Here is a 13601-nt window from a genome sequence, read left to right as displayed (position 1 = left end):
AAATAAGGCTTTTAGTTGCTCACCAAATTACCAACGAAAATTTAATCCCGAGAGAAGGAAACCAAACGTGAACGGAGAGAGAGAGAGGGGGGGGGGGGACAGAAAACCGTCCTCCACCGTTGACTTGATAATGGTGATCCCGCGGAAGCATTGCGGATTTACCCAGAGTTTAGATTCCATTAAAGGATTCAAAAATACTGCTACGCCTCCTCCTCCTCCTCCTCCCATCCTCTTGGTCCAAACGCCGTGCTCTTGGTCTTCTTTCTCCTTGGTCTCCTCCGCCTCCTCCCCAACCCCCGTACTCTTGTCATAACCCCGTCCTCCTGGCCCTCTTCCTTTCCTTGGTCTCCTCCTCCTCCTCCTCCTCTCCACTCAAAAATTCTTAGGACGCATGCTATTCATTAATGTGGGTGAGTCGTGGTGGTCGTGGAAGTGGAACAGGGACGAGAGTGATGGGGGGGGGGGGGGGGGGAAACGAGAGCATTTTCGTGTGTGTGTGTGTGTGTGTGTGTGTGCGTGCGGGGCAAGACGAAGATAAACAGGAGATCGGTACGTGAATAGCATCTCCCGGGGACGAAGTGATCAAAGAGTCGCCGGGTCAGTGGTACATGGAAGTTAATTAGGATGTGTAATACTTTAATGCCTTTCGCGGCGACGGGGGGGAGGGGGAGGCATGGCGAGAGGGAAGGAGGGGCGGAGGGGGAAGGGTAAGCATGGCAGAAGGGAGGGAAGGATGGGGGCAACCAGGAGATAGGGGAGAAGGGAGAATGGGAGAGGATGCATTGGGAGAGATGAGAAGAGGGGAGATAAAGGGAGGTGAATGGGGAGGAGAGAAGAGGTGAGTTTAAGGAGATGAAAAGGAAAGAAGAGTACGAGAGAAGAGAGGAGGGGAACTATGGGAGAAGGAGGTGGAGTAAGAGGGAGGGAGAGAGAGGGGGAAGGGGGAGCGAGGTAGAGGGAGATGGGGGGAGGAGAGGAGGAAGCATAGGGAGAGGAGATAGAGGGAGATGAAAGAGGAAGAGAGAGAGAGAGAGAGAGAGACAGGGAGGGTGATGGGGGAGGAAGGGGAGGGTAAGGGGGAGTACGAAGAGGGAGAGATAGAGAGGGAAGGGGGAGCGAGGTAGAGGGAGATGGGGAGGGAGGAAGCTTAGGGAGAGGAGATACAGGGAGATGAAAGGGTAAAGCGAGTAAAAGAGAAGAGACGAAGGGAAATGGGGGGGAGGGAGAGAGAGAGGGAAGGTGGAGCGAGGCAGAGGGAGATGGGGAGGGAGGAAGCTTAGGGAGAGGAGATACAGGGAGATGAAAGGGTAGAGCGAGTAAAAGAGAAGAGACGAAGGGAAATGGGGGGGAGGGAGAGAGAGAGACAGGGAGGGTGATGGGGGAGGAAGGGGAGGGAAAGGGGGGAGGGGGCATGTTAGGGTTGGGCTGCTGGCGCTCTCGAGTCTCGCCGTCGACACCACATTCGGGAGGCAGGCGGCCCAGGCAGTGTGGCTGGAGCGGTGGGAGTGAGTGCACGTACCAGCTGGCGCTCTCCTCTGTCCCTCCTGTAACAAGCTCAGGTGAGACGAGGCAACCCTTTGTTCTCCGGCAGGCTTTTGTTCGCGCGGGCAGGTGTGACGGTGACGAGCCTAGGAGCCGTAGACAATTAACGGGGCTCATGCGTGCGTCCGTAACAAGTGTAAAAGGATGTTTGTTTTTCTTTTCTCTCCTCTCTTAATTGGCGTCATTTCTGTCAACGTGAATGTTTTTTGTGCTCTCTGTAGCGACGCGTGTCAGAGGAGCGTAAGATGCTTGTCCTCAGAGGCTGTTTGGTTATGTAAATATAATTAGACTCGTATTATTAGTATTTATTTATGCATTATTTTGGTGTTTATATAATCATGTCTGTGTGTTTATTTGTTCGTCCATTAGTTGAACATCTTCTGAGCGTGGACTTTTTCGTTACCTAGATACCTTCTCGTGTGTGTGCGTGTGTGTGTGTGTGTGTGTGTCTGTGTGTGCGTCGTGTTGGTGCTGGGCGTGGTGTGTGTGTGTGTGTGTGTGTGTGTGTAAAGTTAATGGTTACGTAACAAGATTATCAACGAAGAGTAAATATCTTTCTACCACTCTTTTTACTCCTCCTCTTCCTCCTCCCCCACCTCCTCTCCTCCCCCACCTCCTTCACCCCCTCCTCCTCATCATCATCCTCATCCTCCCCCTCCTCCTCCTGTCACTCCCTCCTCTCCCCCCTCACTCCACTCTCCCCCAAAGTAAGGAGAGAGGGGGATCCTTCACGAGAGAGAGAGAGAGAGAGAGAGAGAGAGAGAGAGTGTTCCTCTCACTATACCTGATCTGACTTGCCCAACTCTCTCTCTCTCTCTCTCTCTCTCTCTCTCTCTCTCTCTCTAACTTTCCAATGAAATTTTGTTGCGGACTCCCAACCCGCCGGCGTTTGTGTGTCTGTGTGTGTGTGTGTGTGTGTGTGAGAGAGAGAGAGAGAGAGAGAGAGAGAGAGAGAGAGAGAGAGAGAGAGAGAGAGTCAGTCCCTCCACCGCAACCTTCCTGCCCTTGTTATATCCCTTGCTGGCTTCTGTTTGTTCGCCAGTTTGTTTGTTTGTGTGTTGACACGACGATATTGCCACCGTTAATGTGTGTGTGTGTGTGTGTCGTTTTTATTTTCACATATACTTTTTCCTCTTTTAAATACGCCTGTCACAATGATTTACTTTTATGCTTTTGTTACTACTATTTTGATTGTCTCTCTCCCTCACCCTCTCTTTCTTTCCCTCTCTCTATCTATCTATATCTATCTATCTGTCAATCTCTCACAGTTATCTTGAATAGTGTTAATTATGTGAAAACCAGTGATATGCAATTAGTGGATGCAGTAAAGGCAATAGCAATAATAATAATAATAATAATAATAATAATAATAATAATAATAATAATAATAATAAAAGTAATAGTAAAAGTCAAATGTGGGCCGCAAAAATATCACATGCCAACACACACACATGCCTCGCGTAATATTCAAATAGCTGCGGAAACATTAAAGGCAGCCACGGAGATGAAAACGAGGAAAAACTCACCAGGCACGTAATACCTTTCAGCCCGGACCAGCGTATCCTCTCAAAAGCTAATGTTATCTAACCCAACTTGATCTAACCCGGTTTGTCCAGAAGCTAACCCGAAGTAACCCAACTCAACGTTAACCTATTGAATAGCTAACGACCTAACCCAACCAAACCTAACTGAAACTAATGCTATCTAATCTAACCTAATCAAACTGAACTGATTAACCTAATATAACCAAACCTAACCTACCAAACATAACCAAACCAAACCTATCCGAAAGCTAACTTGACCTAACCTAAAACCTAACTTAAATTGATGCTATCTAATCTAACCTAACAGCCTAACGTAACCTAACCAGCCAAACCTAACCAGACTAAACCTATCCAAAATCTATCTTGACCTAACGTAACGAAACCTAACCAAACCTAATCTCACCTAATCTAACCTAACAGGCTAATTAGGCTAGCCTAACCTAACCTAACCTCACCACCCAAACCCATGCAAACCAAACCTAACCAGACCAAACCTATCCAAAATCCATGCCTAACGTAACGAAACCTAACCCAAACTAATCTCACCTAATCTAACTTAACAGGCTAACCTAACCTAACCTAACAGGCTAACCTAATCTAACCTAACCTAACCACCTAAACCCAACCAACCCAACCAAAACTAATCTCACCTAATCTAACTTAACAGGCTAACCTAATCTAACCTAACCTAACCTAGGCTAACCTATTTACAGCTAAACCCTAGACCTAACGTAACGAAACAACCAAAACTAATCTCACCTGACCTAACCTAACAGGCTAACCTAATCTAACCTAACCTAACCAAAGCTAACCTTCCTAAAGCTAAACCCTAGACACCTTATATCAGTCAAAAACAACGTAAGTCACCAATAAGTCACCATAAACTAGAAGAAAGACAAAACCAAACGAATCTTGCATGAAAAAAAAGTGGAATAAAAGTTTTCTTCCTCGAACAATAAGGTTTTCCCAACAAATCTTCCCCAGCCCGCCTTTTAACCTCTCCCTCCAGCCTCTTCCTTTCCCTCCACCCCTCCAACCACCCTCTCCCCTACCAGTCTTCTCACCCTCCAGCCTTCTTCTCCCCCCCTTCTCCTTTCCTCCTCCTCTTCTCTCCCTTCCCCTTCTGGTTCATGATAACTATAAATCTTGCTAGTTGTGATGTATCGTTGAATGTTGCTTGTTATCTGAGTAAAAAAGAAATATTTGCGTGCGTGCCGTGTTGCCTTCAGATAAACGCTGTTCTTGTTGTTGCTGTTGTTGCTATTTTTCGTGTCTGTGGAATGCCTGCTGGATGCTTGGCTCATGTTTGAAGGATTTACGGTTGTCATGGATTTGCGTTGATCCCGCCACAAGAACGAGGAGGAGAAAGAGGCTGGGAGGTATGCGTTTGTGAAGACGTGGCTCGTATTCGTTTGTGTTTTCGCCTTTTCTTTCGATCCTCTTTTGTTTGGTTCACTTGGGATCAGATTAACGTGACGAACAGACGTAGATGTGTCTCTTTCGCTCCTTCCTTCCTTCCTTCCTTTTTTCTTTCCTCCTTCCTCTTTTCCTTTCCTCCTTCCTCTTTTCCATTCCTCCTTCCTCTTTTCCTTTCCTCCTTCCTCTTTTCCTTTCCTCCTTCCTCTTTTCCATTCCTCCTTCCTCTTTTCCTTTCCTCCTTCCTCTTTTCCTTTCCTCCTTCCTCTTTTCCTTTCCTCCTTCCTCATTTCCTTTCCTCCTTCCTCTTTTCCTTTCCCCCTTCCTCATTTCCTTTCCTCCTTCCTCTTTTCCCTTCCTCCTTTGTCTGGTTCATTTGCGATTTAAAGATTATTGTGACAAGCTGAAGTATGAGTTTGTGAAGGTCTTGTATAGGTTTGTGTGTTCCCTTCTCTTTTCCGATCCTATTATGTAAGGTTCGTTTGCGACTTAAGGGATTTTGACAGAAGATGAAGTACTTTGAGTTTCTAGAGGCCTTGTTTTCGTATGTGTTTTCTTTTCTTTCCGATCCTATTATGTAAGGTTCGTTTGCGACTTAAGGGATTTTGACAGAAGGTGAAGTACTTTGAGTTTCTAGAGGCCTTGTTTTCGTTTGTGTTTTCTTTTCTTTCCGATCCTATTATGCGGGTTAAGATTGCTGTGACAGAAGGTGAAGTATACAAGGTTGTGGAGTTCTTGTGTCACTTTTCCTTCTTATGAGGTGAAGTATACAAGGCTGTGGAGTTCTTGTGTCACTTTTCCTTCTTATCCTCCTCTGTATAGTTCGTTTGCGACTTAAGACGTGTGACAAAAGCTGAAATATTTGCGTTTGTAAGGACCTGCTACTCACTCGTGTTTTCTCTTTTCCTTCTGATACTCTTCTCTGTGGTTCATTTGCGACTTCGTATTGTTGAGACAGAAGCTGAAATATTTGCGTTTGTCAGGACCTGCTACACACTCATGTTTTCCCTTTTCCTTCTGATACTCTTCTCTATGATTCATTTGCGACTTCGTATTGTTGTGAGGAAAGCTGAAAAATAGGCGTCTCTCATTCTCTTTTCCTTCTGATACTCTTCTCTATGGTTCATTTGCGACTTCGTATTGTTGTGAGGAAAGCTGAAAAATAGGCGTCTCTCAGGACCTGCTACACACTCATGTCTTCTCTTTTCCTTCTGATACTCTTCTCTATGATTCATTTGCGACTTCGTATTGTTGTGACAGAAGCTGAAGTATACGCGTTTGTGAAGGTCTTGTAATCATTCGTGTTTTCCTTTCTCCCTCCCATTGTTTGCACGTTAGTCCCGCCTTTACGATTACCGAGGATTGGAGTTGATCCCGCCGCGAGGACGAGGAGAAAGAGGCTGAGAGAGATTTGCTTGTGAACACGGTGTATTTTCTTGTATCTTCCTCTGCCTCCTTTCGATTGTTTGTAGGTCATTTCACGAATTACGGTAGTTAAGAGATTAGAGTTAAATCCGCTACACAAACGAGGAGAAAGTGACTGAAAGAGGCGTTTGTAAAGGCCTGAAATGCCTCTCGATCGTCAGAAGGCTAATGTAGGCCACTGCGATTTACGACTGTCAAAAGATTAGAGTTGGATCCGCCATAAGTCCACACGACCAGAGTTAAAATATGTGTATCGGAGGACTTGTATTCGTTTGCGGCTTTACTTCTTTATTGCCGATCGTCTGTATGGTTAAGTGTATTTCTGTTGGTAAGAGAACCGGGTAGGACACGTAGTAATGGGTTTAAACTGGATAAATTCAGGTTCAACAGGGACATAGGCAAAAATTGGTTAACTAACAGAGTGGTTGATGAGTGGAACAGGCTGAGCAGTCATGTGGTGAGTGCCAATACAGTTGTCACATTAAAAATAGGTAAGATAAATTCATGGACAGCGATATTAGGTGGGGTTAGATTCACGGGAGCTTAGGTTCAAAGGAGTTGCCTTGTATATGCCTACCGGCCTCTTGCAGGCTCCTACGTTCTTATGTTCTTATGTATCCCTTGGCATGTCTTTTTCTAATCGTTCCTTATCCAGTTGATCCTCGTGTACTTAAGCAAACTGACTCGATGTTACAAAGATTAGCCACATAAGCAGATAATGAGAGAGGCAGATGAAGACAGATGATTACAGGCAGATACAAGAAATACAGGATAAAAAGTAAACATAATGAGTAGCGGGCTTTTTTTCACATTTGTTTCATTTTTTTATCCCCTTGAACTGACTCCTCTGCTGTAAAAAAAGCATGAGAAAGACAAATAACCACAAATGTTTACAAGAAAAAAATAACAGGATATAAAGTGGGAATTGTTCGTTACACACCTTATATATCTTTCAATTGGTTAACTACTGATGATGTTATGGAGTAGGAAGAGCTCTCAGGAAGCCAGTATGGTGTGATGTATACAATGCCTAATAGGAAGCATCTATAGACCCTAACTGCTTTAAAAGAGAGAGAGCTAGAGAGAGAGAGTATTGATTTCATTGTTATTGTGTGTTCTGGTCTGGGGCAAACGTGTGGCAAATAATTTAATGAATAGGGATTGTGGTTGGTATTTATTTTGCAACTATAGACACACACACACACACACACACACACCGGGCCATTCACTCTCCTGTTTACCTTTCCACTCGCTTTCCCCTCGTCAGGTAACACACACGTCCCTTCAATAAAAAAAACACACGTAAATGTTATAGAAGCGAACACATTGCCTCCTACTATGCATATTTTTCCCCTCCCTCCCTCCCTCTTTCCCTCCCTCCTTCCCTTCATCCCTCCGTCCCTTATCCCCTCCACCACTATCACCGCTAACGTGTGTGTGTGTGTGTTCATATATCTTACTTTAATTCCTGTATATCGCCCGTGTGTGTGTGTGTGTGTGTGTGTGTGTGTGTGTGTGTGTGTTTCCCTCTTCCTGTGTTCGATCTGTCGGTTAGGTTCGCGTTGTGTGCTATCCACTTTACATATTAGTTGCTTTTTGTATTGTTTGGCCGACTTTCTCTCTCTCTCTCTCTCTCGGTAATTAAAGTACGTATCCGTCAACAACAACAACAGCAACAACAGCAACAACAACAACAACAATAATAATAATAATAATAATAATAATACATAAAGACAGTCTCGTAAAAGTGAACATTAGGTTTTAGGTCCAAATGCATTATGTTGTCCTGATAAAATTATAAAAGAGAGAGAGAGAGAGAGAGAGAGAGAGAGAGAGAGAGAGAGAGAGAGAGAGAATGTTGCAAAATAAATGAAAACAAAAAACGGAGTGAAAGTAATAATTGTAAAATCGAGAGAAAGGGGAAAAAAAAAACGTATGGAAATGTGTATGCCTATATTAAAGACAAAAATGTGTGTGTGTGTGTGTGTGTGTGTGTGTGTGTGTGTGTGTGTTTTAATGTGTATATTTGTATGTATGTTGAGAGCCAAAACTACCCTCCTTATCTCTTCCTCCTTAATACTGCCACGACCGTCACAATCTCCCCTCTTCCCCTTCCCCCTGTCTCCACTTCCTCCATACCCCCTCACGCCTTATTCCAATTCCCTCCCCCTTAATTCCACCACCATCACCACCACCACCCTCTCCCCTCCCGTCTTTCCTATCCTCCTCTCTCCACCCCTCTCCTACCTTATTCCAATTCCCTCCCCCTTAATTCCACCACCATCACCACCACTACCCTTTCCCCTCCCGTCTTTCCTATCCTCCTCTCTCCACCCCTCTCCTACCTTATTCCAATTCCCTCCCCCTTAATTTCATCATCACCACCACTACCACCAGAAGCACCAACAATACTCCCCTCCCCTCTTCCCTATCCTCCTCCCTCCTCCCCTCCCCTTTCATCTTCCTCCTATTAAAGGTAAAGTTGGGCATACGCTATCGCTGCGCTTGGCCACGGTGCTCATCTCCGTATCGTTGACCTTTTGAGCCTGTGGTGGGGGAGAGCCTCTAACCCGACACAGGGCCAGCGTGACATCCGGGTTTCCACAGTTGACCATCCTCGGGTTTCTCTGTAGTCTTCCAAATATGTCGAGGCCGGTCTGACGTAGGCTCCCGCGGGTCCTTTCCTCCCCTCTGCTCTGCCACACAGTCCCAACACCTATCCCTTCCTCTCATATGTAAGCTATAGGTAACATATTAGAGGAAAAAATAGGTGTTGGGCGGTGTGGCAGAGCAGAGGGGAGAAATGGACCCGCGGGAGCCAACTCCAAAACGGACTCGGCAATTTGGTTTCACTATAGCTACCACCGTTGCCAGATTATCGTACTCGGGGCATCACATTTTCCAGCTTCTCTCTCATAAATATCACCAGGAAACAGGAATAATAAACCATTTCAACAATAACTACAAATAAATCTCGTTATTGTGGCCTGGAAACAGTTTTGGGATGGAAATCGGAAAATATGAAAAACTGAGTACGACAATCTGGCCCAGGAAACAGATTTGGGGATGAAAATCGGAAAATACGAGAAAATGAGCACGACAATATGGCCCAGGAAACAGATTTGGGATGGAAATCGGGAAATATGAGACACAGAGCACGACAATATGGCAACGTTGCTAGGTACCCATTTTATCGACAAGCCTGAAAGGAAGGATAGACAACTGGATGGCCTGCACGCTGATTTCCCAGGCCAGGATTCGAACCCAGGCCCGCAGATTCGTAGTCAGGGACGCTAAGCACTGCACCACGGGAGCGTCTATTCCCTCCTCCTTAATTCCACCACGACCACCACCACCACCACCAATACTCCCTCCCCTCCCCTTTCCTCACCCGCTATCCTCCTCCCTGCTTCCCTCCCCTCCCGTCTTATTTCCATTCCCTTCCCCTTAATACCATCTCATTTACTCTCTCGCTCTCTCTCCGTTCTCCTCTTCCTTATTCTCTCTCTTCACTCTCTTCAAGTCTTATCTACTCACTTCCCCTTGAATCCCACCTCAGCTACACTCTCATTTCTCCTTTTCTTCCCTGTTCTCTTCCTTTTCTCCCTCCCTTCCCTGTATGTCACATAAACTATTCCTTCTTTCTTCTCCTCTTCCCTATCATCTCCCTTCACCCTTCCCTTCCCTTTAAACATCAAAGCTACCCTCTCTCCTTTCTCCTCTATTTTCCTCACTCCCTTCATCCCTCCCTCTTAATTTCACCAAAACAACTACTTCTTTCTCCTCCTCTTCCTCCCTCCCTATCTCCCTTCCTTCCTTCCTTCATAATCGCCAAAGTTGCTACGCTTCCTTTCCCTCCCTCCTCCTTCTCCATCCCTACCTCTCTACCTTCCTTCATGCCTGTTCTACTTCATTCAACGTGACCAATTCAGTTCCTCTATATAGTCAATGGGTTCTAATGCCTTCTGGAGTAGTGCGTGAATCCCTTCCTATGTGGCTTTGGGGTCTTTGTTGATGGGGGATGTAGATTTGTATGACGGCGAAGCATATTGGTGTCAGGTTCAGTAGTATAGCAAGCGTTCTCTCTCCTTCTCGTTGGTAACACTGTCTGCTCGTATATACTAGGCAGCTTATGAGGGAATATGGTGAGAGAGAGAGAGAGAGAGAGAGAGAGAGAGAGAGAGAGAGAGAGAGAGAGAGAGAGAGAGATTATTAAAAGTAGCTTCTAAATACGTATCTCCCTCCTTTTCCCGTTTCTTTTTCCCATTTCTCTCTCTCTCTCTCTCTCTCTCTCTCTCTCTCTCTCTCTCTCTCTCTTTCCCATTTCCCTCTTGTCACTCTCCGCTTCTTATCTTTATCCCTTTGCTCACATTCATTCTTTTTTTTCTTTTTTGAACCCCTCTTCTCTTTCCTCTTCTTCCTCTATTCCCTTCCTACCTTCCTTCAACACTTCCTCTCCTCCCCTTTTTTTTTCTCTTTCCCTCTTCCCTTTTTTCCCCATTTTCTTCCTCTCATATTTTTATCACTTTATCTAACATCCTCTCCTTCACTTTTTTTCTTTCTCTCTCTCTTCCTCTCCTCTCTTCCCAATTCTTTATCTCTCCTCTTCATCTTTTCCTCTTTTTTTCTCTCTCCCTCTTTCTTTGTTTCCTCCCAGCACTTCCTCGCTTCCCACTTTACTTTCCCTCTCTCATTCATTTCCTCTTTTCCCTTCTCCCTTTTTCCCTTCATTCTTCTTCACTGTTTTCTTCCTCACTCTTTCTCTTCTTCGTTTCCTCTCTCATTCATTCCCTCTTTTCCCTTCTCCCTTTTCTCCCTAATTCTTCTTTCCTGTTTTCTTCCTCACGCTTCCTCTTCTTTATTCCCTCACTTCCTCTCATTCATTCCCCTTCTCTCTTCTCACTCTCTCGCCCCCTCTTCTCTAATCTTCGTTCCCTCTTTTCCTGTTCTTCCTCTTTTTCTCCTCTTTTTCTCTTGCCACGTCTTCAGCCCTCGCTTCCCCTCACCTCTTCCCCTCTTTCCTTTCCTCGCTTACCCTCCTCCTTTCCTCTTTTTCCCCCTCGCTTTCTCTTTCTTCCCCTCTTCTCCCCTCGCTTCCCCTTAACGCCAAACCTTTTCTTCCTTTCTTTTCTCATCACTTCCTCTTTTTCCTCCCCTCTTTCTATCCTCGTTCCCACTCTTTCTTCCCCTCCTTTTCCCTTCGCTTCAACTCATCGCCTCCCCTCTTTCCACCCGTCCTTCCTTCTCTTCCCCTCTTTCCCCTTGCTTCCCCTCAACACTTCCCCTCTTTTCCCCTTACTTCTCGCCCCATCCCCTCTTTTTTCCCCTCGGCTCATCCCCTCTTTCCCTATTTCACTACCCTCGCTTCCCCTCTTTTCCCCCTTTTCTCCCCTCACTTTCCATCTCTCCCCTTCTTTTCCCCTCACCTCCTCTCCTGTGTCTGGCCTGCCCACAACACGCCTAAGCCCCTCGCGTCCCCTCGGCCTGGGGATTTAACATGTGCCTGTCCTCCCCGACTCTTCGTCTCGTACGTTCATGTTAGTTTATCGCTCCGAGCACGAGGAGGAGGAGGAGGAGGAGGAGGAGTGAGTGAAAAGTCTGCTGAAAGAGGAAAGCCAGGAGTACCCACCCAAAGAGAGAGAGAGAGAGAGAGAGAGAGAGAGAGAGAGAGAGAGAGAGAGAGAGAGAGAGAGAGAGAGAGAGAGAGAGAGAGAGAGAGAGAGTCAGGGAACAAGATGGACTCGGATGCTGCAAAAGGGTAGAGATAGAAAAAAAGTAAACAAACACAAAAACAACTTGAGAGAGTGAGAACGAGAGGAAGAGGAGGAGGAGGCGTTGAAGGGCAGAAGGGGAGAGTTTTTCATCACCTGGAGGTTTGAGGGACAGGAAGAAGGGAAGATGAAGGGAAAGAGGAAGAGGGAGAAGGAAAGGAGAACAGATAGAAAGAAAGAAAGAAAGAGAAAGAGAGAGAAGGGGACAGGAAAAAGGGAAAAGGAAGAGGAAGAAGGAAAGGAGAACAGATAGAAAGAAAGAAAGAAAGAAAGAGAAAGAGAGAGAAGGGGACAGGAAAAAGGGAAAAGGAAGAGGAAGAAGGAAAGGAGAACAGATAGAAAGAAGGAAAGAGGAAGAGAGAGAAGGGGACAGGAAGAAGGGAAGACGAATAGAAAAGGAAAGAGGAAGAGGAAAAAGGAAAGGAGACCAGATAGAAAGAAGGAAAGAGGAAGAGAGAGAAGGGGGCATGAAGAAAGGAGAGAGGAAAAGGAAGAAGGGAAGGAATACAAACAGATAGAAAGAAGGGAAGAGAAAGAAAAAGAGGAAGAGGAGGAAGGGAAGGAGAAAAAAACAAAGAAGGGAAAAGGAAGGAAAAGAGGAACGCGGAGAAGGGAAAAAGACCAGCCATAAAGAAGGGAAGGGAAAGAAAAAGATGGAGAAAGGAAAAAGAGCAGACAAATTGTAGGAAAGAGGAACAGAGTGGGACAGAAAGAGAGGAAAGAGAAAGAGGAAGAAAGAAGAGGAGAACATCCATAAAGAAGGGAAGAGGAAGGGAAAGAAGAAGGAGAAGGGAAGGTACGCGGCCTCACTCAAGGGGAAGAGTGATGCACAAGATGAAAGGGATTTTAAAGGAGGAATCAGTGAGAGAGGATTACGAAGGGGAGGAAAAGGGGAAGGGAAGTAAACAAGGGAAGATGAGAGAGAGTAAATAAGGTGGATGGATATGAGTGTGTTCAGAAGGGCGGGGAAGAGAAGGGAAGAAGAAGAGTTAGGAAGAGAAGAAGGAAGGGAGAGAATGAAAAAGCTGATAAATTAGTTGGATACGAGTGTGTAGAGGCGAGAAATATAGACATAGAGTTTTGAGAAGAGGAAAAATGATAACGAAGAGAAGAATGGAGGAAAGAAGAAGAAGGGAAATGGAATGGTTGGATATGAGTGTGTAGAGGGGAGAGAATATAGACATAGAGTTTTGAGAAGAGGAAAAATGATAACGGAAAGAAGAATGGAGGAAAGAAGGAAGGGAGAGGATGAAAAAGCTGATAAAATAGTTGGATACGAGTGTGTAGAGGCGAGAAATATAGACATAGAGTTTTGTGATGAGGGAAAATGATAACGGAAAGAAGAATAGAGGAAAGAAGAAGAAGGGGAGAGGATGAAAAAGCTGATAAAATAGTTGGATATGAGTGTGTAGAGGCGAGAAATATAGACATCGAGTTTTGAGAAGAGGAAAAATGATAACGGAAAGAAGAATGGAGGAAAGAAGGAAGGGAGAGGATGAAAAAGCTGATAAAATGGTAGGATATGAGTGTGTAGAGGGGAGAGATATAGACAGAGTTTTGAGAAGAGGAAAAATGATAACGGAAAGAAGAATGGAGGAAAGAAGAAGAAGGGAAATGGAATGGTTGGATATGAGTGTGTAGAGGGGCGAGATATAGACATAGAGTTTTGAGATGAGGGAAAATGATAACGGAAAGAAGAAGAAGGGGAGAGGATGAAAAAGCTGATAAAATGGTTGGATATGAGTGTGTAGAGGCGAGAGAATATAGACATAGAGTTTTGAGAAGAGGAAAAATGATAACGGAAAGAAGAATGGAGGAAAGAAGAAGAAGGAAAATGGAATGGTTGGATATGAGTGTATAGAGGCGAGAGAATATAGACATAGAGTTTTGAGAAGAGGAAAAA

The 13601-nt window shown here is 45.2% G+C and overlaps 1 protein-coding gene across 2 annotated transcripts in view; it reads left to right on the top strand.

Annotated features, from left to right (window-relative positions):
* Window positions 1-1417: 1417 nt before the first annotated feature.
* The window catches only part of LOC126984835 (nascent polypeptide-associated complex subunit alpha, muscle-specific form-like), an 89586-nt gene continuing 77402 nt past the window's right edge, over window positions 1418-13601 (top strand). Inside the window, exon 1 of one of the 2 annotated variants that reach the window (XM_050839046.1) lies at window positions 1418-1559. The gene's annotated coding sequence lies outside the window, so the exon portion shown is untranslated. The remainder of the gene's footprint in view (window positions 1560-13601) is intronic. The other variant, XM_050839045.1, reaches the window with a different exon arrangement.

The sequence above is a fragment of the Eriocheir sinensis genome, chromosome 5 (genome assembly GCF_024679095.1).
Source record: "Eriocheir sinensis breed Jianghai 21 chromosome 5, ASM2467909v1, whole genome shotgun sequence".
NCBI classification, from domain to species: domain Eukaryota; kingdom Metazoa; phylum Arthropoda; class Malacostraca; order Decapoda; family Varunidae; genus Eriocheir; species Eriocheir sinensis.
The sequence above is the reverse complement of the archived record's forward strand: the minus strand, read 5'-3'. Positions and strand labels throughout refer to the sequence as shown.